Genomic DNA, 24,512 nt, shown 5'->3' with positions numbered 1-24,512 from the left:
TATTATAGTAGCTATATTCTTGTACATAGGGGGCAGTATTATAGTAGTTATATTCTTGTACATAGGGGCAGTATTATAGTAGTTATATTCCTGTACATAGGGGCAGTATTATAGTAGTTATATTCTTGTACATAGGGGCAGTATTATAGTAGTTATATTCTTGTACATAGGGAGCAGTATTATAGTAGTTATATTGTTCTATATAGGGGCACTATTATGGTAGTTATATTCTTGTACATAGGGGGCATTATTATAGTAGTTATATTCTTGTACATAGGGGGCAGTATTATAGTAGTTATATTCTTGTACATAGGGGGCAGTATTATAGTAGTTATATTCTTGTACATATGGGGCAGTATTATAGTAGTTATATTCTTGCACATAGGGGCAGTATTATAGTAGTTATATTCTTGTACATAGGGGGCAGTATTATAGTAGTTATATTCTTGTATATAGGAGGCAGTATTATAGTAGTTATGTTCTTGTACATAGGGGCAGTATTATAGTAGTTATATTCTTGTACATAGGAGCAGTATTATAGTAGTTATATTCTTGTACATAGGGGCAGTATTATAGTAGTTATATTCTTGTACATAGGGGCAGTATTATAGTAGTTATATTCTTGTACATAGGGGGCAGTATTATAGTAGTTATATTCTTGTACATAGGGGCAGTATTATAGTAGTTATATTCTTGTACATAGGGGCAGTATTATAGTAGTTATATTCTTGTACATAGGGGCAGTATTATAGTAGTTATATTCTTGTACATAGGGGCAGTATTATAGTAGTTATATTCTTGTACATAGGGGCAGTATTATAGTAGTTATATTCTTGTATATAGGGGCACTATTATAGTAGTTATATTCTTGTTCATAGGAGCAGTATTATAGTAGTTATATTCTTGTACTTTGGGGGCAGTATTATAGTAGTTATATTCTTGTATATAGGGGCACTATTATAGTAGTTATATTCTTGTTCATAGGGGGCAGTATTATAGTAGTTATATTCTTGTACATTGGGGGCAGTATTATAGTAGTTATATTCTTGTATATAGGGGCACTATTATAGTAATTATATTCTTGTACATAGGGGGCAGTATTATAGTAGTTATATTCTTGTACATAGGGGGCAGTATTATAGTAGTTATATTCTTGTTCATAGGAGCAGTATTATAGTAGTTATATTCTTGTACATAGGGGGCAGAATTATAGTAGTTATATTGTTGTACATAGAGGGCAGTATTATAGTAGTTATATTCTTGTACATAGGGGCAGTATTATAGTAGTTATATTTTTGTACATAGGGGCAGTATTATAGTAGTTATATTCTTGTACATAGGGGCAGTATTATTGTAGTTATATTCTTGTACATAGGGGCAGTATTATAGTAGTTATATTCTTGTACATAGGGGCAGTATTATAGTAGTTATATTCTTGTATATAGGGGCACTATTATAGTAGTTATATTCTTGTTCATAGGATCAGTATTATAGTAGTTATATTCTTGTACATTGGGGGCAGTATTATAGTAGTTATATTCTTGTATATAGGGGCACTATTATAGTAGTTATATTCTTGTTCATAGGGGGCAGTATTATAGTAGTTATATTCTTGTACATTGGGGGCAGTATTATAGTAGTTATATTCTTGTATATAGGGGCACTATTATAGTAATTATATTCTTGTACATAGGGGGCAGTATTATAGTAGTTATATTCTTGTACATAGGAGGCAGTATTATAGTAGTTATATTCTTGTTCATAGGAGCAGTATTATAGTAGTTATATTCTTGTACATAGGGGGCAGAATTATAGTAGTTATATTCTTGTACATAGAGGGCAGTATTATAGTAGTTATATTCTTGTACATAGGGACAGTATTATAGTAGTTATATTCTTGTACATAGGGGGCAGTATTATAGTAGTTATATTCTTGTTCATAGGAGCAGTATTATAGTAGTTATATTAGTCTACATAGGGTACAGTATTATAGTAGTTATATTCTTGTACATAGGAGGCAGTATTATAGTACTTATATTCTTGTACATAGGGGGCAGTATTATAGTAGTTATATTCTTGTACATAGGGGCAGTATTATAGTAGTTATATTCCTGTACATAGGGGGCAGTATTATAGTAGTTATATTCTTGTACATAGGGGGCAGTATTATAGTAATTATATTCTTGTACATAGGGGGCAGTATTATAGTAGCTATATTCTTGTACATAGGGGGCAGTATTATAGTAGTTATATTCTTGTACATAGGGGAAGTATTATAGTAGTTATATTCCTGTACATAGGGGCAGTATTATAGTAGTTATATTCTTGTACATAGGGGCAGTATTATAGTAGTTATATTCTTGTACATAGGGAGCAGTATTATAGTAGTTATATTCTTCTATATAGGGGCACTATTATGGTAGTTATATTCTTGTACATAGGGGGCATTATTATAGTAGTTATATTCTTGTACATAGGGGGCAGTATTATAGTAGTTATATTCTTGTACATAGGGGGCAGTATTATAGTAGTTATATTCTTGTACATATGGGGCAGTATTATAGTAGTTATATTCTTGCACATAGGGGCAGTATTATAGTAGTTATATTCTTGTACATAGGGGGCAGTATTATAGTAGTTATATTCTTGTATATAGGAGGCAGTATTATAGTAGTTATATTCTTGTACATAGGGGCAGTATTATAGTAGTTATATTCTTGTACATAGGAGCAGTATTATAGTAGTTATATTCTTGTACATAGGGGCAGTATTATAGTAGTTATATTCTTGTACATAGGGGCAGTATTATAGTAGTTATATTCTTGTACATAGGGGGCAGTATTATAGTAGTTATATTCTTGTACATAGGGGCAGTATTATAGTAGTTATATTCTTGTACATAGGGGCAGTATTATAGTAGTTATATTCTTGTACATAGGGGCAGTATTATAGTAGTTATATTCTTGTACATAGGGGCAGTATTATAGTAGTTATATTCTTGTACATAGGGGCAGTATTATAGTAGTTATATTCTTGTATATAGGGGCACTATTATAGTAGTTATATTCTTGTTCATAGGAGCAGTATTATAGTAGTTATATTCTTGTACTTTGGGGGCAGTATTATAGTAGTTATATTCTTGTATATAGGGGCACTATTATAGTAGTTATATTCTTGTTCATAGGGGGCAGTATTATAGTAGTTATATTCTTGTACATTGGGGGCAGTATTATAGTAGTTATATTCTTGTATATAGGGGCACTATTATAGTAATTATATTCTTGTACATAGGGGGCAGTATTATAGTAGTTATATTCTTGTACATAGGGGGCAGTATTATAGTAGTTATATTCTTGTTCATAGGAGCAGTATTATAGTAGTTATATTCTTGTACATAGGGGGCAGAATTATAGTAGTTATATTGTTGTACATAGAGGGCAGTATTATAGTAGTTATATTCTTGTACATAGGGGCAGTATTATAGTAGTTATATTTTTGTACATAGGGGCAGTATTATAGTAGTTATATTCTTGTACATAGGGGGCAGTATTATAGTAGTTATATTCTTGTTCATAGGAGCAGTATTATAGTAGTTATATTCGTCTACATAGGGTACAGTATTATAGTAGTTATATTCTTGTACATAGGAGGCAGTATTATAGTAGTTATATTCTTGTACATAGGGGCAATATTATAGTAGTTATATTCTTGTACATAGGGGCAGTATTATAGTAGTTATATTCTTGTACATAGGGGGCAGTATTATAGTAGTTATATTCTTGTACATAGGGGCAGTATTATAGTAGTTATATTCTTGTACATAGGGGCAGTATTATAGTAGTTATATTCTTGTACATAGGGGCAGTATTATAGTAGTTATATTCTTGTACATAGGGGCAGTATTATAGTAGTTATATTCTTGTACATAGGGGCAGTATTATAGTAGTTATATTCTTGTATATAGGGGCACTATTATAGTAGTTATATTCTTGTTCATAGGAGCAGTATTATAGTAGTTATATTCTTGTACATTGGGGGCAGTATTATAGTAGTTATATTCTTGTATATAGGGGCACTATTATAGTAGTTATATTCTTGTTCATAGGTGGCAGTATTATAGTAGTTATATTCTTGTACATTGGGGGCAGTATTATAGTAGTTATATTCTTGTATATAGGGGCACTATTATAGTAATTATATTCTTGTACATAGGGGGCAGTATTATAGTAGTTATATTCTTGTACATAGGGGGCAGTATTATAGTAGTTATATTCTTGTTCATAGGAGCAGTATTATAGTAGTTATATTCTTGTACATAGGGGGCAGAATTATAGTAGTTATATTCTTGTACATAGAGGGCAGTATTATAGTAGTTATATTCTTGTACATAGGGGGCAGTATTATAGTAGTTATATTTTTGTACATAGGGGCAGTATTATAGTAGTTATATTCTTGTACATAGGGGGCAGTATTATAGTAGTTATATTCTTGTTCATAGGAGCAGTATTATAGTAGTTATATTCGTCTACATAGGGTACAGTATTATAGTAGTTATATTCTTGTACATAGGAGGCAGTATTATAGTACTTATATTCTTGTACATAGGGGGCAGTATTATAGTAGTTATATTCTTGTACATAGGGGCAGTATTATAGTAGTTATATTCCTGTACATAGGGGGCAGTATTATAGTAGTTATATTCTTGTACATAGGGGGCAGTATTATAGTAATTATATTCTTGTACATAGGGGCAGTATTATAGTAGTTATATTCTTGTACATAGGGGGCAGTATTATAGTAGTTATATTCTTCTATATAGGGGCACTATTATGGTAGTTATATTCTTGTACATAGGGGGCATTATTATAGTAGTTATATTCTTGTACATAGGGGGCAGTATTATAGTAGTTATATTCTTGTACATAGGGGGCAGTATTATAGTAGTTATATTCTTGTACATATGGGGCAGTATTATAGTAGTTATATTCTTGCACATAGGGGCAGTATTATAGTAGTTATATTCTTGTACATAGGGGGCAGTATTATAGTAGTTATATTCTTGTATATAGGAGGCAGTATTATAGTAGTTATATTCTTGTACATAGGGGCAGTATTATAGTAGTTATATTCTTGTACATAGGAGCAGTATTATAGTAGTTATATTCTTGTACATAGGGACAGTATTATAGTAGTTATATTCTTGTACATAGGGGCAGTATTATAGTAGTTATATTCTTGTACATAGGGGGCAGTATTATAGTAGTTATATTCTTGTACATAGGGGGCAGTATTATAGTAGTTATATTCTTGTACATAAGGGCAGTATTATAGTAGTTATATTCTTGTACATAGGGGCAGTATTATAGCAGTTATATTCTTGTATATAGGGGCACTATTATAGTAGTTATATTCTTGTTCATAGGAGTAGTATTATAGTAGTTATATTCTTGTACATTGGGGGCAGTATTATAGTAGTTATATTCTTGTACATAGGGAGCAGTATTATAGTAGTTATATTCTTGTATATAGGGGCACTATTATAGTAGTTATATTCTTGTACATTGGGGGCAGTATTATAGTAGTTATATTCCTGTTCATAGGAGCAGTATTATAGTAGTTATATTCTTGTACATAGGGGCAGTATTATAGTAGTTATATTCTTGTACATTGGGGGCAGTATTATAGTAGTTATATTCCTGTTCATAGGAGCAGTATTATAGTAGTTATATTCTTGTACATAGGGGGCAGTATTATAGTAGTTATATTCTTGTACATAGGGGGCAGTATTATAGTAGTTATATTCTTGTACATTCGGGGCAGTATTATAGTAGTTATATTCTTGTTCATAGGAGCAGTATTATAGTAGTTATATTCTTGTACATAGGGTGCAGTATTATAGTAGTTATATTCTTGTACATATGGGGCAGTATTATAGTAGTTATATTCTTGTACATAGGGAGCAGTATTATAGTAGTTATATTCTTGTATATAGGGGCAGTATTATAGTAGTTATATTCTTGTACATTGGGGGCAGTATTATAGTAGTTATATTCCTGTTCATAGGAGCAGTATTATAGTAGTTATATTCTTGTACATAGGGGCAGTATTATAGTAGTTATATTCTTGTTCATAGGGGGCAGTATTATAGTAGTTATATTCTTGTTCATAGGAGCAGTATTATAGTAGTTATATTCTTGTATATAGGGGCAGTATTATAGTAGTTATATTCTTGTACATTGGGGGCAGTATTATAGTAGTTATATTCCTGTTCATAGGAGCAGTATTATAGTAGTTATATTCTTGTACATAGGGGCAGTATTATAGTAGTTATATTCTTGTACATAGGGGCAGTATTATAGTAGTTGGAGCAGCATTAACAGCTATGAGGTAATACTTTACATCTCATTTTCTCACTATTTGGAGCTGTCTCTTTCTGCTCATTTTATAATGTTCAATATCCCAATGTTTTTTTTACAATGTAACACAAAACCTAACGTTTTAGGTAATTGTTATTTCTCCATTGTGTCTTCGTCTTCTTCCCGGAGAACAATTTTAAAGGTTGTAATTCAATGTTCTCCCCGTAATTTAATATTTCTTTTTTAAGAGTGACAAATGGTAAATTGAGAGTGAGCTCGAGATGTCCGGGACTAAATTATCGTGAAGACCTAACTTGCCTATGAATGAGAAGTTCATGAAGAAATGAAGCCAAACGAGGCAGGTGAATAAGACTGAAGAAGTCAACAGCTCTTGCTTTGATCACATTTTTCTACTCCTGGAAAACTCTTTTTAAGGGATCATCTATTTTTATAGAAAAATAGCTTAAATATTCCACTTTTGCAACTTTTCTTCATGGTTATTTCAGTTATAATTGTCTGGAGTATGAGCCACGCGCAGAAATGCCGAGACTTTTAGCCTCGGCTGCTATCTCTGAGGTTATTAATGGTCATCTGAGGAATGTTCTGCCTCTAATTGCACTTGGACAAATCTTCAAGATCCTCTGTTGGCAGCTCCTTTGTAATGATCGACCAATGAGGTCCCAGATTTGCTCGATGGGAAACAAGTCTAGAGACACGACAGCCATGGGAGTTCATCTAGGCCACGTAGGCAACTCAAAGTAGCACCACTAATCATAATGTTGAGAAATGGCTCCTGGGACCTTTTGGAAAAATGTCCGTACCACTGGTTCCACCACCAAGTCAATGTAACGCCGAGCTCTTAGTGCACCTTGAATGAAGACTAGAGAGGTCCGGCTTCCATATATTATACCACCCCATACCATTATCCTGGGAGGATGTGATGTTCTCTCGTGAAGCATTGTTGACGTCTTTGCCCACATGGTCTTGTCAAATTAGAAAAATAGACATCACAAACCAAGATTAAGGCATCAAACAGCATCTACAAAACCCATCAGAAGGTGTCAACACGACATTGGTCAACTAGGCAGACTTCCGGCTAAAGGTGCTTCATTGACCTGAAAGGCCATCATGATGCAGAGCAAGATGACTATGGAAGCTGGAATGAAGGTCTGTCCTCTTCAGCGAAGAGTCCCGCTTTTGTCTTAGTAGCAATGATAGCCGGAGATTGGTATGGCCAATTGGGCAATGCCATAAAGAGGCCATTACGAGGGAAAGTGAAAGAACCCTTTTTCAACACGACATCTGCAATCCACATGTTTTTGGTGCTGTGATCAGCCTGTGTGACATAAATGAACTCCCATGGCTGCAGAATCTCTGGACTTGTCTCCCATTGAGCACATCTGGGACGCCATTGGTTGGTGATTACGCAGACCCTGCTGCAGTGTCTCCAGACTTGTCTCTCATCGAGCATATCTGGGACGCCATTGGTCGGTGATTACACAGGAGCTGCTGCAGCATCTCCAGACTTGTCTCCCTTCGAGAACATCTGGGACGCCATTGGTTGGTGGTTACGCAGACCCTGCTGCAGTGTCTCCAGACTTGTCTCTCATCGAGAACATCTGGCACGCCATTGGTTGATGATTACACAGGAGCTGCTGCAGTGTCTCCGGACTTGTCTCCCATCGAGAACATCTGGTACTTCATTGGTAGCCGATTGCACTGGAGCTGCTGCAGCATCTCTGTACTTGTCTCCCATCGAGAACATCTGGGATGTCATTGGTCAGTGATTACACAGGAGCTGCTGGCAGGGTCTCTGTACTTATCTCCCATTGAGCACATCTGGGACATCATTGGTCGGTGATTACACAGGAACTGCTGCAGCGTCTCCGTACTTGTCTCCCATCGAGAACATCTGGGACGTCATTGGTCGGTGATTGCACAGAAGCTGCTACAGCATCTCCGGACCAGTTTTCCATCAAGCGTATCCCGGACGTCATTGGTCAGTGATTGCACAGGAGCTGCTGCAGTGTCTCCGGACTTGTCTCCCATCGGTCACATCTGGGACGTCATTGGTCGGTGATTACACAGGAGCTGCTGCAGTGTCTCCATACTTGTCTTCCATCAAGCACATCTGGGACATCATTGATCAGTGATTACACAGGAACTGCCAGCAGCGTCTCTGGACTTGTCTTCCATCAAGCATATCTGGGACGTCATTGGTCGGTGATTACACAAGAGCTGCTGCAGCGTCTCCGGACTTGTCTCCCATCGAGCATATCTAGGACATCATTGGTTGGTGATTACTCAGGAGCTGCTGCAGTGTCTCCGGACTTGTCTCCCATCGAGCATATCTGGGGCGTCATTGGTCGGTGATTATACAGGAGCTGCTGCAGTGTCTCCGGACTTGTCTCCCATCGAGCATATCTGGGACGTCATTGGTCGGTGATTACACAGGAGCTGCTGCAGCGTCTCCATAGCGTGTCTCCCATCAAGGGAGCTGCCAGCAGTGGATCTTGATGATTTGCCCAAGTGCATTCAGCAGCAGAACCTTCCTCACACGACCATTAATGACGTCACTGATAGCAGCCGAGGCTGTAAGTGCCAGGATTTATGCTGAGCATGGCTCATACTCCAGACTGAAGAAATCGAGATGTTTTGAAAAGGTTGCCTCCATTTTTAGATCATTTGCAGATCACTTGCATGTCTATCCATCCTGTGATTTCAAGGGCGCCACAACTTTGCCTTCTTGGTGTTGCAATTTCAATGTTGAGTACTTGAGTAGTTTGATGCAATATATAAGTGATGTGATCTAGTTAATGAGAAGCATTAGACCTGTCCAAGCTGAAGCCGGAGGAGATCTGTGCTGCTAACGCTTGGAGCCCACTGAAGACTGGTCTTAGTGCAATTGTAACAAGCATTCAGCTCTGTAATCAGGGCTAGGAACAGTAATGGCTCCTTTCTCCGACGATGCAGTGTGATGTCTCGTGATGGAAATATTATTCTCGTGTAGAAACATAATTTCTCGCCTTTGATTTTAACAGTTTAATTAACATCTCTAATTACTTCTGCTTTGTTTTACTAACTCTTTTTTGCTGCACTGTTGCTGTGCCACCTAGTGGATGCTTATGTTACTACATCGTGATTTCTTTTTTTTTTTTTTTTTTTTTTTAGCATTTTTATAGCCCATTTATCAGACCGCACACATTTTGAATGAAATCATTATGGGTTACTGCGGACGTGAAAGTGTAGACTGGACACGGCTTCTGTAGGTGTCCTGTGGTATCTGGCCCCAAGATGACTGAAAGCGTTCTGGCGCAGCCTCATTACATCAGACTTGTTTTTCCAGCCCGTCCGTCAGATGATCGATCATACTGAAATCTGCGGAATTTGGAGACGTCGTCACCTTCATCTCTCTGTCATGTTCCTTATTCCTGACCGACAAAGAGTGTAGGAGAAAGGAGCATAGGAGACAAAGTGTTGCAAAGCCGTGTGGTCACCAGACTGGAACAAAACCCTGTGGAACTGTTCCCGAGAAGAAGAGTTGCAGAGGAGACAGAATTAGGCAGCACCCCGGATCAGGTGACAGTGATGACACCAGCCTCTGATATAAAAGGTCAGTGTGCCAAAACGGGAGGAGATTTGGTGCCAAGAAAGGTGGCAGATGGTCCAGCAGGCCACAGTCAGGGATACCAGTCAGGCCCAGACCGAGACGACGGTGAAGCACTGAAGACCAGAGATACGTCGGTCAAGGTCCAGACTGCACTCGTCGACGATCACACACCAAAGAAACTAAATACGCCGGTCAAGGTTCCCAACCCAGAAAATGCTGGTCAACAATCTAGGACCAGCCCCCATTGTTACGGACCTAATAGACGCTCGTTGACAGTCAAGCACCAAAGAAATGAAATATGCCAGTCAAGGTTCCCGACCCAGACCATGCCGGTCAACAATCTAGGACCAGCCCCCATTGTTACGGACCGAAGAGATGCTCGTTGACAGTCAAGCACCAAAGAAACGAAATATGCCAGTCAAGGTTCCCGACCCAGACAATGCCGGTCAACAATCTAGGACCAGTCCCCATTGTTATGGATCGAAGAGACACTCGTTGACGGTCAAGCAGAAAAGAAGCCCTGAGAACACTCAGCCAGAGACTCTAGCCAGTGATGGAAGAAGTGTGAGAGGGGTCGTCCCTTCCAGCTCAGACTTGCGGTACCGGGTGTGGTCAGGGAGAGAGCTGCAGATCAGACGTGGTCCGGCTGACGTTATAGCAGCCCGGAGAGCGCTGATAGACTTTGTAAGGGAGACGTGCCGCTAATGAGATGGAGCAGTGGCCTAGTCAAGGTCCAGGAAGCCACAGCAATTGCTAGAGACTGTTCCCGCCAAATACTGGGCTTACCCCTTGTGATGAACCTGTAGCCGCCATCTTGGTAATGATAAATCATATCCAGGGATGGCCACACTTCAGCAGCCCCCACCCTTGGGACCTTCTGTTAAAACGTCAACTAGATAGTTTCCCCCCATCCAGGCTCCTGTAAGATAAGAAGCCTACTTAACACTTGAATGCTAGGAGCTTCAAAGACTTCGAGAGGAAACACAGCCAGCAGGGGGGGGTGCTTCGTCTATCTGTACCTGACCATTTGTCCCATAGGACTAGTTTCTTTGTCTGTCACAAGCATGGAGGCATAAGATATAGAAACATGAATAGTACACGCATGTTGCGTGGGATGGGCCAATAAAAAAATATCACGGCGTCCCGGAGCCATTGCGCACACAAGCCTCCGCGGTAGACGTTTGTACGTGCTCTGGAAGCCAAGATATAGCGCGGAGCCATTCCTGAGGACCGTATGGTATCATAATTGATATCAAAAGGTCGGTTACGGCGGCCCGAATCCATGGGAACCCCTGGGGGTATCATGAGACCATCCCAGAAGAAGTTATTGGGTTCCATAGAATTTGGGCTTCTGATCGAAGTTAGACCTGAGGGTGGAGACTGAGCCAGCTGACCTCACCAGCAGTGGGCGGGACGGGGCAGGTAAGATAGCAGGACAGACAAGAGACAAGTCAGTCTTGACCCAAGAGTGGGGTGCTGAACATCTGAGCACCAGCTGAGGCCACCAAGGGGAGGAGCAGTTTGACCATGCGGTGGTAGGCCTCAGCCTGTAACAAAGAACCGTGCCTGCGACCGCAGAATCCTCTCCCTGCGTCACAAGAAAATCAAGAAACCGGTAACTGATATGCTGTGGTGATTCTGTGTGTTGTATTCCATTGTTGTATAGTTTAGCCTGACCTTATACCTGTGTATATTTAGTTGTATATCGTGTATCTAGTGTATTATTATAATCAATTACCTCAAGTAATTGTGGGCCTGCCTTTTATTCTGCATAACGAACGCACGTCCGTGTGAGCTCGGCTCAAGCCAAAACGCTACCCAGGGTTGGTTCCTGACCCGATATAGGCCCATTCACGGACTGGGCGTATATCTAAAATAGGGACTGGTGGCAGCATACCAACTGGGGATTGGGGAAGGCTGGTAGTGACGGTCGGAGGTTCAGATATATATATATTCCTGGCGCGGCCAAGGAAGATATATATACCGCCCTCACTACAGAGGGCCCCGATACCCAGTAGGTTACAGGACAGTCTCCCTGGCGACCGCTTATCCTAGGTGCAGTTCCTTGACTGACCTGAGGCTAAGAGGGCGCTAGCGAGTTGTGCTGTGTAGTGACGTTACGGTTTAGTGACGTTGAAGGGATAACACACTACCGTGTTCCCTGCGCTGGTTGCAGCTACCTGGCACTACTTTCTCTAGGTGCAGTACCTTGACTGACCTGAGAGGTAAGGGGGCGCCAGAGAGCTGCACCCACCGGCCGGCTTTCATCACACCCCTCTCCTATTAGGACCAGTTTGGACTATAGGCTCAGAACTGATTCCAGAGTTCCTTATTGTACTAACTCTTTTACCTCTGTTATATAATCGCTTGTCAAATACTCTGTAAATATTGTTCTTTTATGATTTGTCATTTTCGGTATTTCTTCTACCATTTCATATCGTTAATCCAAAAAATAAATAGTTCTTTTCATCTGGTCCCTCCGCTGTTGCATCTAGTCACCCATTAGGGGACCCCGCTGCCATGAAGGCTGCCACAATCGCATGGTGCCAGGATACAAACTTTGCAGCAAGACATCGTCCCTTCACAATGCCCTGCCGGTCCGTCTACTTCCAATAGGGCATTCTGATGCCACCTCTTCTCCTGTGACGCGCTCCCACCAGCCTTATATCGGGAACACCCCACAAGACCTGCCATATACTGGGAACTCCCCACAAGACCTGCCGTATACTGTGAACACCCTACAAGACCTGCCGTATACCGGAAACACTCCAAAAGACTTGCCGTATACCGGGAACTCCCCACAAGACCTGCCGTATACCGGGAACACCCTACAAAACCTGCCGTATACCGGGAACACCCCACAAACCCTGCCGTATACTGTGAACACCCTACAAGACCTGCCGTATACCAGAAACACTCCAAAAGACTTGCCGTATACCGGGAACACCCCACAAGACCTGCCGTATACCGGGAACACCCTACAAGACCTGCCGTATACCGGGAACACTCCACAAGACCCGCCGTATACCGGGAACACCCCACAAGACCTGCCGTATACCGGGAACACCCTACAAGACCAGTCTTATATCGGGAACACCCCACAAACCCTGCCGTATACTGTGAACACCCTACAAGACCTGCCGTATACCAGAAACACTCCAAAAGACTTGCCGTATACCGGGAACACCCCAGAAGACCTGCCGTATACCGGGAACACCCTACAAGACCTGCCGTATACCGGGAACACCCCAAGAGACCCGCCGTATACCGGGAACACCCCACAAGACCTGCCGTATACCGGGAACACCCTACAAGACCAGCCTTATATCGGGAACACCCCACAAGACCTGCCGTATACTGGGAACTCCCCACAAGACCTGCCGTATACCAGGAACTCCCCACAAGACCTGCCGTATACCGGGAACTCCCCACAAGACCTGCCGTATACCGGGAACACCCCACAAGACCTGCCGTATACTGTGAACACCCCACAAGCCCTGCCGTATACCGGGAACTGCCCACAAGACCTGCCGTATACCGGGAACACCCCACAAGACCTGCCGTATACCGGGAACTCCCCACAAGACCTGCCGTATACTGTGAACACCCCACAAGACCTGCCGTATACCGGGAACTCCCCACAAGACCTGCCGTATACCGGGAACACCCCACACGACCTGCCGTATACTGGGGACACCACACAAGACCTGCCGTATACCGGTAACACCCCACAAGACCTGCCGTATACCGGGAACACCCCACAAGACCTGCCGTATACCGGGAACTCCCCACAAGACCTGCCGTATACTGTGAACACCCCACAAGACCTGCCGTATACCGGGAACTCCCCACAAGACCTGCCGTATACCGGGAACACCCCACACGACCTGCCGTATACTGTGAACACCCCACAAGACCTGCTGTATACCGGTAACTCCCCACAAGACCTGCCGTATACCGGGAACACCCCACAAGACCTGCCGTATACCGGGAACTCCCAAAAGACCTGCCGTATACTGTGAACACCCCAGAAGACCTGCCGTATACCGTGAACTCCCCACAAGACCTGCCGTATACCGGAAACACCCCACAAGACCTGCCGTATACCGGGAACACCCCACAAGACCTGCCGTATACTGTGAACACCCCACAAGACCTGCCGTATACTGGGAACTCCCCACAAGACCTGCCGTATACCGGGAACACCCCACAAGACCTGCCGTATACCGGGAACACCCCAAAAGACCTGCCGTAAACCAGGCACACCCCACAAGACCTGCCGTATACCGGAAACACCCCACAAGACCTGCCATATACCGGGAACTCCCAAAAGACCTGCCGTATACTGTGAACACCCCAGAAGACCTGCCGTATACCGTGAACACCCCAGAAGACCTGCCGTATACCGTGAACTCCCCACAAGACCTGCCGTATACCGGGAACTCCCCACAAGACCTGCCGTATACCGGGAACACCCCACAAGACCTGCCGTATACTGTGAACACCCCACAAGACCTGCCGTATACTGGGAACTCCCCACAAGACCTGCCGCATACCGGGAACACCCCACAAGACCTGCCGTATACCGGGAACACCCCACAAGACCTGCCGTAAACCAGGCACACCCCACAAGACCTGCCGTATACCGGAAACACCCCACAAGACCTGCCTTATACCGTAAACACCCCAAAAGACCTGCCGTATACCGGAAACACCCCAAAAGACCTGCCGTATACCAGAAATACCCCAAAAGACCTGCCGCATACCGGGGACACCACACAAGACCTGCCGTATACCGGTAACACCCCACAAGACCTCCCGTATACTGGGAACACCCCACAAGACCTGCCGTATACTGGGAACACCCCACAAGACCTCCCGTATACTGGGAACACCCCACAAGACCTGCCGTATGTTGGGAACACCCCACAAGACCTGTCATTTACAGGGAACACCCGACAAGACCTGTCATTTACAGGGAACACCCCACAAGACCTGTCATTTATAAAACCAAACAGAGACTAGCAGTATAAATGGCTTACAAAAGAAGATTGTTTAGTAATAGATAAATATACAGTACAAAAATACATTTTAAATATGATAAATGTCCTGGGCGTTGATCCGCTGTCAGTATCCTCCTTGCACTAACTCCGGACCCTTCCGTGTCAGGGGTGACGTTACGGGGGGCGTGACGGCTGGGGTCCACGCTCGGGATGTCGGCACTGCCATGCATGCACCACCGCAAGTCCTGCTTGTTCACTTTTGGTCACATGACTACCCATGTGACCAATTTGGGGTGTGTATATTAAGGTCCTACAAACTCTTATGCACACTTCCTCTTGAGAAAGCTGTCCTGTGACAGCGAAACGTGTGTCGAGGTGCGCCTGCTACCCTGAGGCTCCCCCCTTCCCTGCGTTCCCATCCACTTTGCGGTATGTATATACTGTTTCCTACCTGGAAAGTGGGGTTTTCCCACATCCATTTGGGCCACTACTGCAGTGGTGAGTGTGGCTTGAAATTTTGATGGCTGCAACTTCCTCAGCATTTGGGATGGGATGCAGAGAACTTTTGGGGACCTTGGTTTAGGCACTTTGCACTTTTTTTTTCCCCTTCTCCTATATTTATCATATTTAAAATGTATTTTTGTACTGTGTATTTATCTATTACTAAACAATCTTCTTTTGTAAGCCATTTATACTCCTAGTCTCTGTTTGGTTTTATATATGCTGTGAGTAGGCTGTCTGGGTAAGGCCTGGTTATCCAGGATTCTAACCCGTTTTTTTTGGTTATTTGACATGTTGGCTGCTGTTCTATAAAGACCTGTCATTTACCAGGAACACTCCACAAGACCTGAAGTTTACTAGAAACACCCCACAATACCTACCGTATACTGGGAACACCCCACAAGACCTGCTGTATACTAGGAACACCCCACAAGACCTGCCGTATACCGGGAACACCCTACAAGACCTGCCGTATACCGGAAACACCCTACAAGACCTGCTGTATACTGGGAACACCCCACAAGACCTGCCGCATACCGGGAACACCCCACAAGACCTGCCGTATACTGAGAACACCCTACAAGACCTGCCGTATACCGGGAACACCCAACAAGACCTGCCGTATACCGGGAACACCCAACAAGACCTGCCGTATACCGGGGACATCCCACAAGACCTGCCGTATACCGGGGACATCCCACAAGACCTGCCGTATACCGGGAACACCCTAGAAGACCTGCCTTATACAGAGAACACCCCTGAAGGCCTGCTATATACTGGGAACCCCCAACAAAACCTGCCATATACCGGGAACACCCCATAAGACCTGTCATATACCGGGAACACCCAACAAGACCTGCCGTATACTGGGGACACCACACAAGACCTGACGTATACTGGGAACACCCCACAAGACCTGCTGTATACTAGGAACACCCCACAAGACCTGCCGTATACCGGGAACACCCCACAAGACCTGCCATTTACCGGGAACACCCTACAAGACCTGCCGTATACCGGAAACACCCTACAAGACCTGCTGTATACTGGGAACACCCCACAAGACCTGCCGCATACCGGGAACACCCCACAAGACCTGCCGTATACTGAGAACACCCTACAAGACCTGCCGTATACCGGGAACACCCAACAAGACCTGCCGTATACCGGGGACATCCCACAAGACCTGCCGTATACCGGGGACATCCCACAAGACCTGCCGTATACCGGGAACACCCTAGAAGACCTGCCTTATACAGAGAACACCCCTGAAGGCCTGCTATATACTGGGAACCCCCAACAAAACCTGCCATATACCGGGAACACCCCACAAGACCTGTCATATACCGGGAACACCCAACAAGACCTGCCGTATACTGGGGACACCACACAAGACCTGCCGTATACTGGGAACACCCCACAAGACCTCCCGTATACTGGGAACACCCCACAAGGCCTGCCGTATGTTGGGAACACCCCACAAGACCTGTCATTTAGAGGGAACACTCTACAAGACCTGAAGTTTACTAGAAACACCCCACAAGACCTGCCGTATACCGGGAACACCCCACAAGACCTTCCGTTTACCGGGAACACCCTACAAGACCTGCTGTATACCAGAAATACTCCAAAAGACCTGCCGTATACTGAGAACACCACACAAGACCTGCCGGATACCGGAAACACCCCACAAGACCTGCAGTATACTGAGAACACCACACAAGACCTGCTGTATACCGGGAACACCCCACAAGACCTGCCGGATACCGGAAACACCCCACAAGACCTGCAGTATACTGAGAACACCACACAAGACCTGCCGTATACCGGGAACACCCCACAAGACCTGCCGCATACCGGGAACAGCCTACAGGACCTGCCGTATACCGGGAACATCCGACAAGACCTGCTGTATACCGGGAACACCCCACAAGACCTGTCATATACCGGGAACACCCAACAAGACCTGCCGTATACTGGGGACACCACACAAGACCTGCCGTATACTGGGAACACCCCACAAGACCTCCCGTATACTGGGAACACCCCACAAGGCCTGCCGTATGTTGGGAACACCCCACAAGACCTGTCATTTAGAGGGAACACTCTACAAGACCTGAAGTTTACTAGAAACACCCCACAAGACCTGCCGTATACCGGGAACACCCCACAAGACCTTCCGTTTACCGGGAACACCCTACAAGACCTGCTGTATACCAGAAATACTCCAAAAGACCTGCCGTATACTGAGAACACCACACAAGACCTGCCGGATACCGGAAACACCCCACAAGACCTGCAGTATACTGAGAACACCACACAAGACCTGCTGTATACCGGGAACACCCCACAAGACCTGCCGGATACCGGAAACACCCCACAAGACCTGCAGTATACTGAGAACACCACACAAGACCTGCCGTATACCGGGAACACCCCACAAGACCTGCCGCATACCGGGAACAGCCTACAGGACCTGCCGTATACCGGGAACATCCGACAAGACCTGCTGTATACCGGGAACACCCCACAAGACCTGTCATATACCGGGAACACCCAACAAGACCTGCCGTATACTGGGGACACCACACAAGACCTGCCGTATACTGGGAACACCCCACAAGACCTCCCGTATACTGGGAACACCCCACAAGACCTGCCGTATGTTGGGAACACACCACAAGACCTGTCATTTAGAGGGAACACTCTACAAGACCTGAAGTTTACTAGAAACACCCCTCAAGACCTGCCGTATACCGGGAACACCCCACAAGACCTTCCGTTTACCGGGAACACCCTACAAGACCTGCTGTATACCAGAAATACTCCAAAAGACCTGCCGTATACTGAGAACACCCCACAAGACCTGCCGTATACCCGGAGCACCCTACAAGACCTGCTGTATACTGAGAACACCCCACAAGACCTGCCGCATACTGGAAACACCCCACAAGACCTGCAGTATACTGAGAACACCACACATGACCTGCTGTATATCGGGAACACCCTACAAGACCTGCTGTATACTGGGAACACCCCACAAGACCTGACGGATACCGGAAACACCCCACAAGACCTGCAGTATACTGAGAACACCACACAAGACCTGCCGTATACTGGGAACACCCCAGAAGACCTGCTCTATACCGGGAACACCCCACAAGACCTGCCGCATACCGGAACAGCTTACAGGACCTGCCGTATACCGGGAACATCCGACAAGACCTGCTGTATACCGGGAACACCCCACAAGACCTGCTTTATGTAGACAAAACCCACACATGTCCTGCCATTTTGAAGAAGCCATGACCCAGTTGTCTAGATATCACAGTTCGGTCCTTGATGGAGTCTCATGCTTCTTAGCAATGTGGAGACAGAAGGACCTAGCGTCAACCTCGGCTCTCCAATGGTCTAAGTAGTCGACCATAAGAATAAAAAATGCTTCTTTAAATTACAAGTGAAAACATTGGTGTCTGTGCACGTCGCTGAGCACGCTCACTGCCTTCTCCCAGAGCAGTGGACAGTTGCTTTTCGGCCTGCCGTAAAGCACATTTCTGCAGCTGTTATACTGCCCATTTATAGCTTATTGTTCCTTGGTGCTGACTGGTTAATGACCCATAACTTTACATTCCCTGTTGAAATGCCGAGGGGCTGCGACTTCCCATCTTGCCCTCCAAATATTACACTCGGCCACTGTTTATTTGGGGGCACATGAAGGTCCGAGGAGCTTTTCTGCAGATACACCGGGGCTTCACCTCCGCACTCACATCCTTTCCATCATAATATCGGCTCGTATTGCGGTAACCGCGCCGGCCGCGCCATTAATGCGGCTATAAAGCAAGTCATAAAGAAACAGGTAGTAAGTAAAACTTCCCCGCCGCCTGTACGAGACGTCCATTTGTTCCGACATAGTGTCGCCTTATCTTTATTTTATTACGGCCGTAACTCAGACCGTTATATATTTATTATTATTCCTCGCGCAATTTCTGTCCAAGTTCAAAGATCTCAGAAAGTCTGGAAACTTTTACAGTTGGCGGTAATAACTCCTCTGCTTTTGACTATTTTGGGAATTGAAGAACATCTACGGGAAGAAAATCTCACTCTGGAGGACCCGGCGAGTCCATACATTACACCCACAGCAGGTTGAATTTAGTGTAATACCTCTTCTCTCCTGCGGGGGCACTGTAGGAAAACTGAACACTTGTTGTTGATCACAACCAATCGCTGGGGATTTCAGCAGCTGAACGGCTTTTAAACAGTTCCCGAAATGTCCGACCGCTGTTTTTAAACCCCTTTAAAGGGAAGGTGTCGCGATTTTTAATTTTGCACTAATAGTTATTGATTATATAATCAATTATTTTTAATACAAAATTAAACCATTTTTTATTTGGGGGGGGGGTGTAAGTGTCTGAGCAGGACAAGTTATCTCACAGCTCTATCGATGGAAAAGTAAAAAAATAGTCTTTTTTTTTTTTACAAATTTCAGAAATTTTCAAGCACTAACATATAAAAACACTCAAGTTTGTTAAAGGGAATCTTGTTGAGCTCTGTATAACCCCGACCCCACCTCTGATTGGTAGCCCATGTAGAGTGGACAAAGAAAGCTCCCAATCAGTGGTCGGGGGCGGAGTTGGACTACCGGGTTACTAGTCCCTAGTGATAATCTCCTGCTGATAAAACACTGATTTTATCAAAACTACAGCGAGCAGCCCAGTAAGTGACACATCACTGGAATCAGGGTCTTTGCCTCTATATCATGCTGCTCTCAGACAGATTCCTTTTAATCATTCTGACCGAGAAAATCATGTTTTCAGGTCGTATTTACGAAATGTATAAAGAAACAATGGCGGAATTATGTTTTTTCCCCCAATTTTTTTCTTCATTTTCATGGATCTGAAGAGGATGATAGACGCCCTTTAAATCCTTTTGCAGGACCTGCTGCTTCCATATCGAACATTCTAAGCCCGAAACCTTTACATTCGATGGTGAAGAATGACGATCCTCCAGAAAAGGAGGTGTAAGATTTCTTCGGGGGGGGTGACCCTAATGGGGGCCAGATCTCCACGTTATTGTATTCTTCATTTTTCACGCGCTCACACTCATCCTCAGCAGGCATCCCTGAGTTATTCATCTGATCGCAGGATTAGTAATTCGTTTGCTCCCCCCCTCCTGACTACAATGTAACGAGTGGAATCTGTCATCGTGAAAGGAAAATTTGTAGCGTCGAGTTCTCAGCCCCTGCAGATACCCAGCGTGATCCGTGAGCACGCAGCTCTGAAGGAGGACGGCGCAGTCAATCAGCCGCTCAACTCAACCACATGTAATTACATTCCTAGCATTGGATCTACATTTTCAGCATTACAAGGCTTATATGTGTCCCTATACATATAAGCAGTAACTTTACCCCTTTATCTCCTTGTCAGAGGCCGCTCACCCAGCCAAATCAGTTCTCCTGCATTGCACTGATGAGGGGCAATTACCCCGAAACACGTCTACAGATGGATCTGCTAATTTGGCTCTTTGATGGGTCGCTATTGACTTTTAGGATTTCTACATCCAACAGGTGGTGCTAGATTGAGTTCCCGTGCTCTTACTCTCCTATTTGCATATTTAAATTCCCAGGAGAGCCCTGATTGGCTTATAAGTTTCCCTATGCCAAAAGGGGAAGCTTTACCCCTTTGACATCCATTCTTCTCCTCTGTCCCCGTCACATGCAGTCCTGTCCTCACTAACATCATCACACCAGCAGACAAGTAACTACCTCCCCGCGCACCTCTCCTGAAATACTCTGTGCTGCTGAGGCACTGCCGCCTTCCCCTGTGTCTCCATTATTCCCCTCACATCATGGCACTGCATGTCCTGTCCTCACAAACGTCATCACGTCAGTGGACAAGTCACTGCATCCAACGAGTCCAGAGTACTCCTCTCCTGAAATACTCTGTGCTGCTGAGGACTCCGCACAGTTCTCCACCCGCCTATAGCCGTTATCTTATCGTTATGACTTTTCGCCTGCCACATGCAGCCCTGTCCTCCCTAACATCATCACACCATCACCGCACACCTCTCCTGAAATACTCTGTGCTGCTGAGGACCCCCCGCACCGTTTATTCGCCATCTGCCTGTAGCCTTTGTCTCTACATTATGACATTTCGCCTGTCCTCCCTAACATCATCGCACTAGTGGATAAGTCACTACCCCCCCCACAGTCCTCTCCTGAAATACTCTGTGCTGCTGTGCACACGTACTTAGCTCCATATCCCTCTGCGCGTCATTATCCTTCTGACGCGCCCCTGGGCCTGTGTCGCGCTGCGTTGCGCACGCGGGAGCTTACCCGGAGCCGGATCTCTTGAGGGTTGTAGTCTCGTGGCGGTGATCCGGTCCGTGCCCAGGGAGTCAGACTAAGTGGCGCTGTATTAGCGGTAGATGTTGGACGACTACGCCACCCGTTGAGTACAGCTGAGGAGCTGCTGCTGCAGGGCAGACCGCTGAGGCCGGTGGTAGGATTGTGCAGCGTGATAGTATAACCCCCAACGGGAGGGGTATGGCCTCAGGGCAGCCGACGTGGATGATGGGGGTAGCAGGAACCACTCGGAGACGGTACGGTGTAGTTCGGGGTCTTTACTGGTGACAAAGATAGACCCTCCCGGAGTACTGGCTAGCGATTGGGGCCTGGTCAGTCCTTGAGCAGATGGGATCTCCCCTGGCCAGGCGGAGTTGTAGGCCTCCCAAACTAACGATACTCTTCTGGCTACCTTGCTAGAGGCGGGTATAAGTAGCCCACGTCCCTGAGTGTACCGTGTGGTGCTCACCCGTATGGCCGGTGACTCGGGGCCTTCTGGTAGCTTTCGCTCCACGACGGCGGTGCTGGTCCCACGCGTGTGACCGTGCCTTCGGGTTTCTGGGCCAGAGGACCTGCAATCCCCTGCCGGTCGGTTTCTGCTGCTGGGTAGGAGTTAGTCCCCACAGCCTCGGACTCCGGGTCCGGTGATAACTTCTCAGTCAGGGCGAGCTCTGCAGCTGCCAGCCCCTGACTCCTTGTAGCACTGCTCCCACAGAGCTCCTGTTGTTTCTTCCTATGCTGCTTCTCTTCTCTACTTCTTCTCTACTCACTAACCCTGCCTCAGCCCTAGGTTTATATAGGGGAAGTTCTTCCCCTCCCAGGACTGGGCAGGAGGTGTGGCATGCATAGGATCCCTGACCAAGAGACCTCCCACCTGCTCTCAGACGTAATATCTCTATCACTGTGGCAACCAGACCCCTGGGGTGTCACATTCCCCCCTAGTGAAATTTAGTACTCCGGGACTAAACATATTTTTAGAAAAACATAACAAGGTATAAACAATAATAATACAATAAGAAAAACACATAAAGATGGTTACGGCGTGTCCGCAACCGGGTGCAGTTTTGAAGAAAACAAAGGTGTCCATTTCACCAAAACAGGGAGACGTAACCAGGTAGGGGTCTGTCCTGCCCAGAGTCCTTATCAGTCTTTTAGTCCATCCTGCGTTACGCTCCAACTAATTGTACAAGGATTCCCGGTAAATCCACCAAGGACTCCTAAAAATAACTAGAAACACATAATTATTTACAAGCAACAAGAAAAACAGGTAACCACAAATAAAACAATTTATACATTTCAAATCCTCCAACGTGCGGGTAACTGGCCTCTAGTGGCCCTACGGAGCTGACTGTCTAGCCCTGAACTACAGGGTGTAGGAGCTGTCAAGGGTAAACTGGGCAGCTGTCTACCGGCTCTTTGGCTCACTAGGGGTACGGCAGGCTCACTATAAGCAGAGGGTTGATCCTCCTGTTCTGCTTGTGTGGAGTCTTCTGCCTCCTGGACCGGCTGTTCTTCCAGCTCTACCTGTTGCTGCGTAGGTGCTTGGGATGCTGGTTGGAGGAAGGTGAGTACGGGTACCACAACTGCACCATTGACTTGAGTCCAAGACCGAGGGAAGTCTCCGAGCACAGTACTAACCATGTCTTCCCTTTCCTCTATGGGTCGAGGGTCTTCTTGTTCCTCTTCAGGGTTCCGTAGCTGTTCGGGACACTTCTTCAGGTGATCCCGGGATACAATGGTTGTGGTTTCCCCTCCGTCTTTACTGATGGTACAGACCTTTGGGTTGTCGTGGCTTGAGGGCAGTACGATGTACGGGTCCTTCTCCCACTGGTCGTCCAACTTGTGGAGCCGCCTTTTCCTCTTCAAGACCTGCTCTCCGGGTACCAGGGGAACAGCGGGAGCATACTGGTTGTAAGTTTTCTCTTGTCTTTCCCTAGCTTGACAGAGACTTCGCTCCACGCTCTCCTGTACTTTCCGGTACTGCTGCTGCCTCTCTGTGTCCCAGTCTGCTTCTGGTGAAGTGTCCTCGGGTGTCAGGACTCCCATCTCCAGGTCAACAGGTAGCTTACCAGGCCTTGCCCTCATCAGGTAAGCCGGGGTACAGTTGGTGGAACCTACCGGGATGTGGTTGTATAGGTCCACCAGATCGGGCAGCTTCTCAGGCCACAGACTGCGTTCTTCCAGGGGCAACGTTTTCAGAAGATCCATTACCACCTGGTTCATTTTCTCACAAAGTCCATTAGTTTGCGGATGATAGGGTGTCGTCCTTATCTTCCGGCAGCCATACAGATTGCAGAATTCCTGGAAGACCTCCGCTTCAAAGGCAGGTCCCTGGTCCGTCAGCACTTGGTCCGGGTACCCGTGTGGACGGCAGAAGTGCTGCTGGAAGGCTCTAGCTGCTGTTCGAGCTGTTAAGTCCTTGACGGGGACGACAACCAAGAACCGGGAGTAGTGATCCACGATGGTTAGTGCGTAAACGTAGCCACTTCTGCTTGGGGTCAGTTTTACATGATCCAAGGCTACCAGTTCCAACGGCTGCCGGGTGACGATGGACTGCAGGGGAGTCTTCTGACTGGCACGGTCCTTCCTTCTTAGGTTGCACGGGCCACAGTCTCTGCACCACCTCTCGATGGTTCCCCTCATGCCTACCCAGTGGAACCGCCCGCGCAGCAGGAACTCCAGCTTCTTCCATCCGAAGTGTC

At 45.4% G+C, this 24,512-nt stretch overlaps 1 long non-coding RNA gene across 1 annotated transcript in view; it reads left to right on the top strand.

Moving 5' to 3' along the window:
- The first annotated feature begins 15,268 nt into the window (after nucleotides 1-15,268).
- The window catches only part of LOC141164218 (uncharacterized), a 34,480-nt gene continuing 25,236 nt past the window's right edge, over nucleotides 15,269-24,512 (top strand). Inside the window, exon 1 of the long non-coding RNA XR_012250884.1 lies at nucleotides 15,269-15,398. This is a non-coding gene — a long non-coding RNA (uncharacterized lncRNA). The remainder of the gene's footprint in view (nucleotides 15,399-24,512) is intronic.

Source organism: Phyllobates terribilis, unplaced genomic scaffold, assembly GCF_046119375.1.
Source record: "Phyllobates terribilis strain yellow unplaced genomic scaffold, ASM4611937v1 Scaffold_10__3_contigs__length_209671492, whole genome shotgun sequence".
NCBI classification, from domain to species: domain Eukaryota; kingdom Metazoa; phylum Chordata; class Amphibia; order Anura; family Dendrobatidae; genus Phyllobates; species Phyllobates terribilis.
Note: the sequence above shows the minus strand (reverse complement) of the source record. Positions and strands in the feature narration are given on the sequence as shown.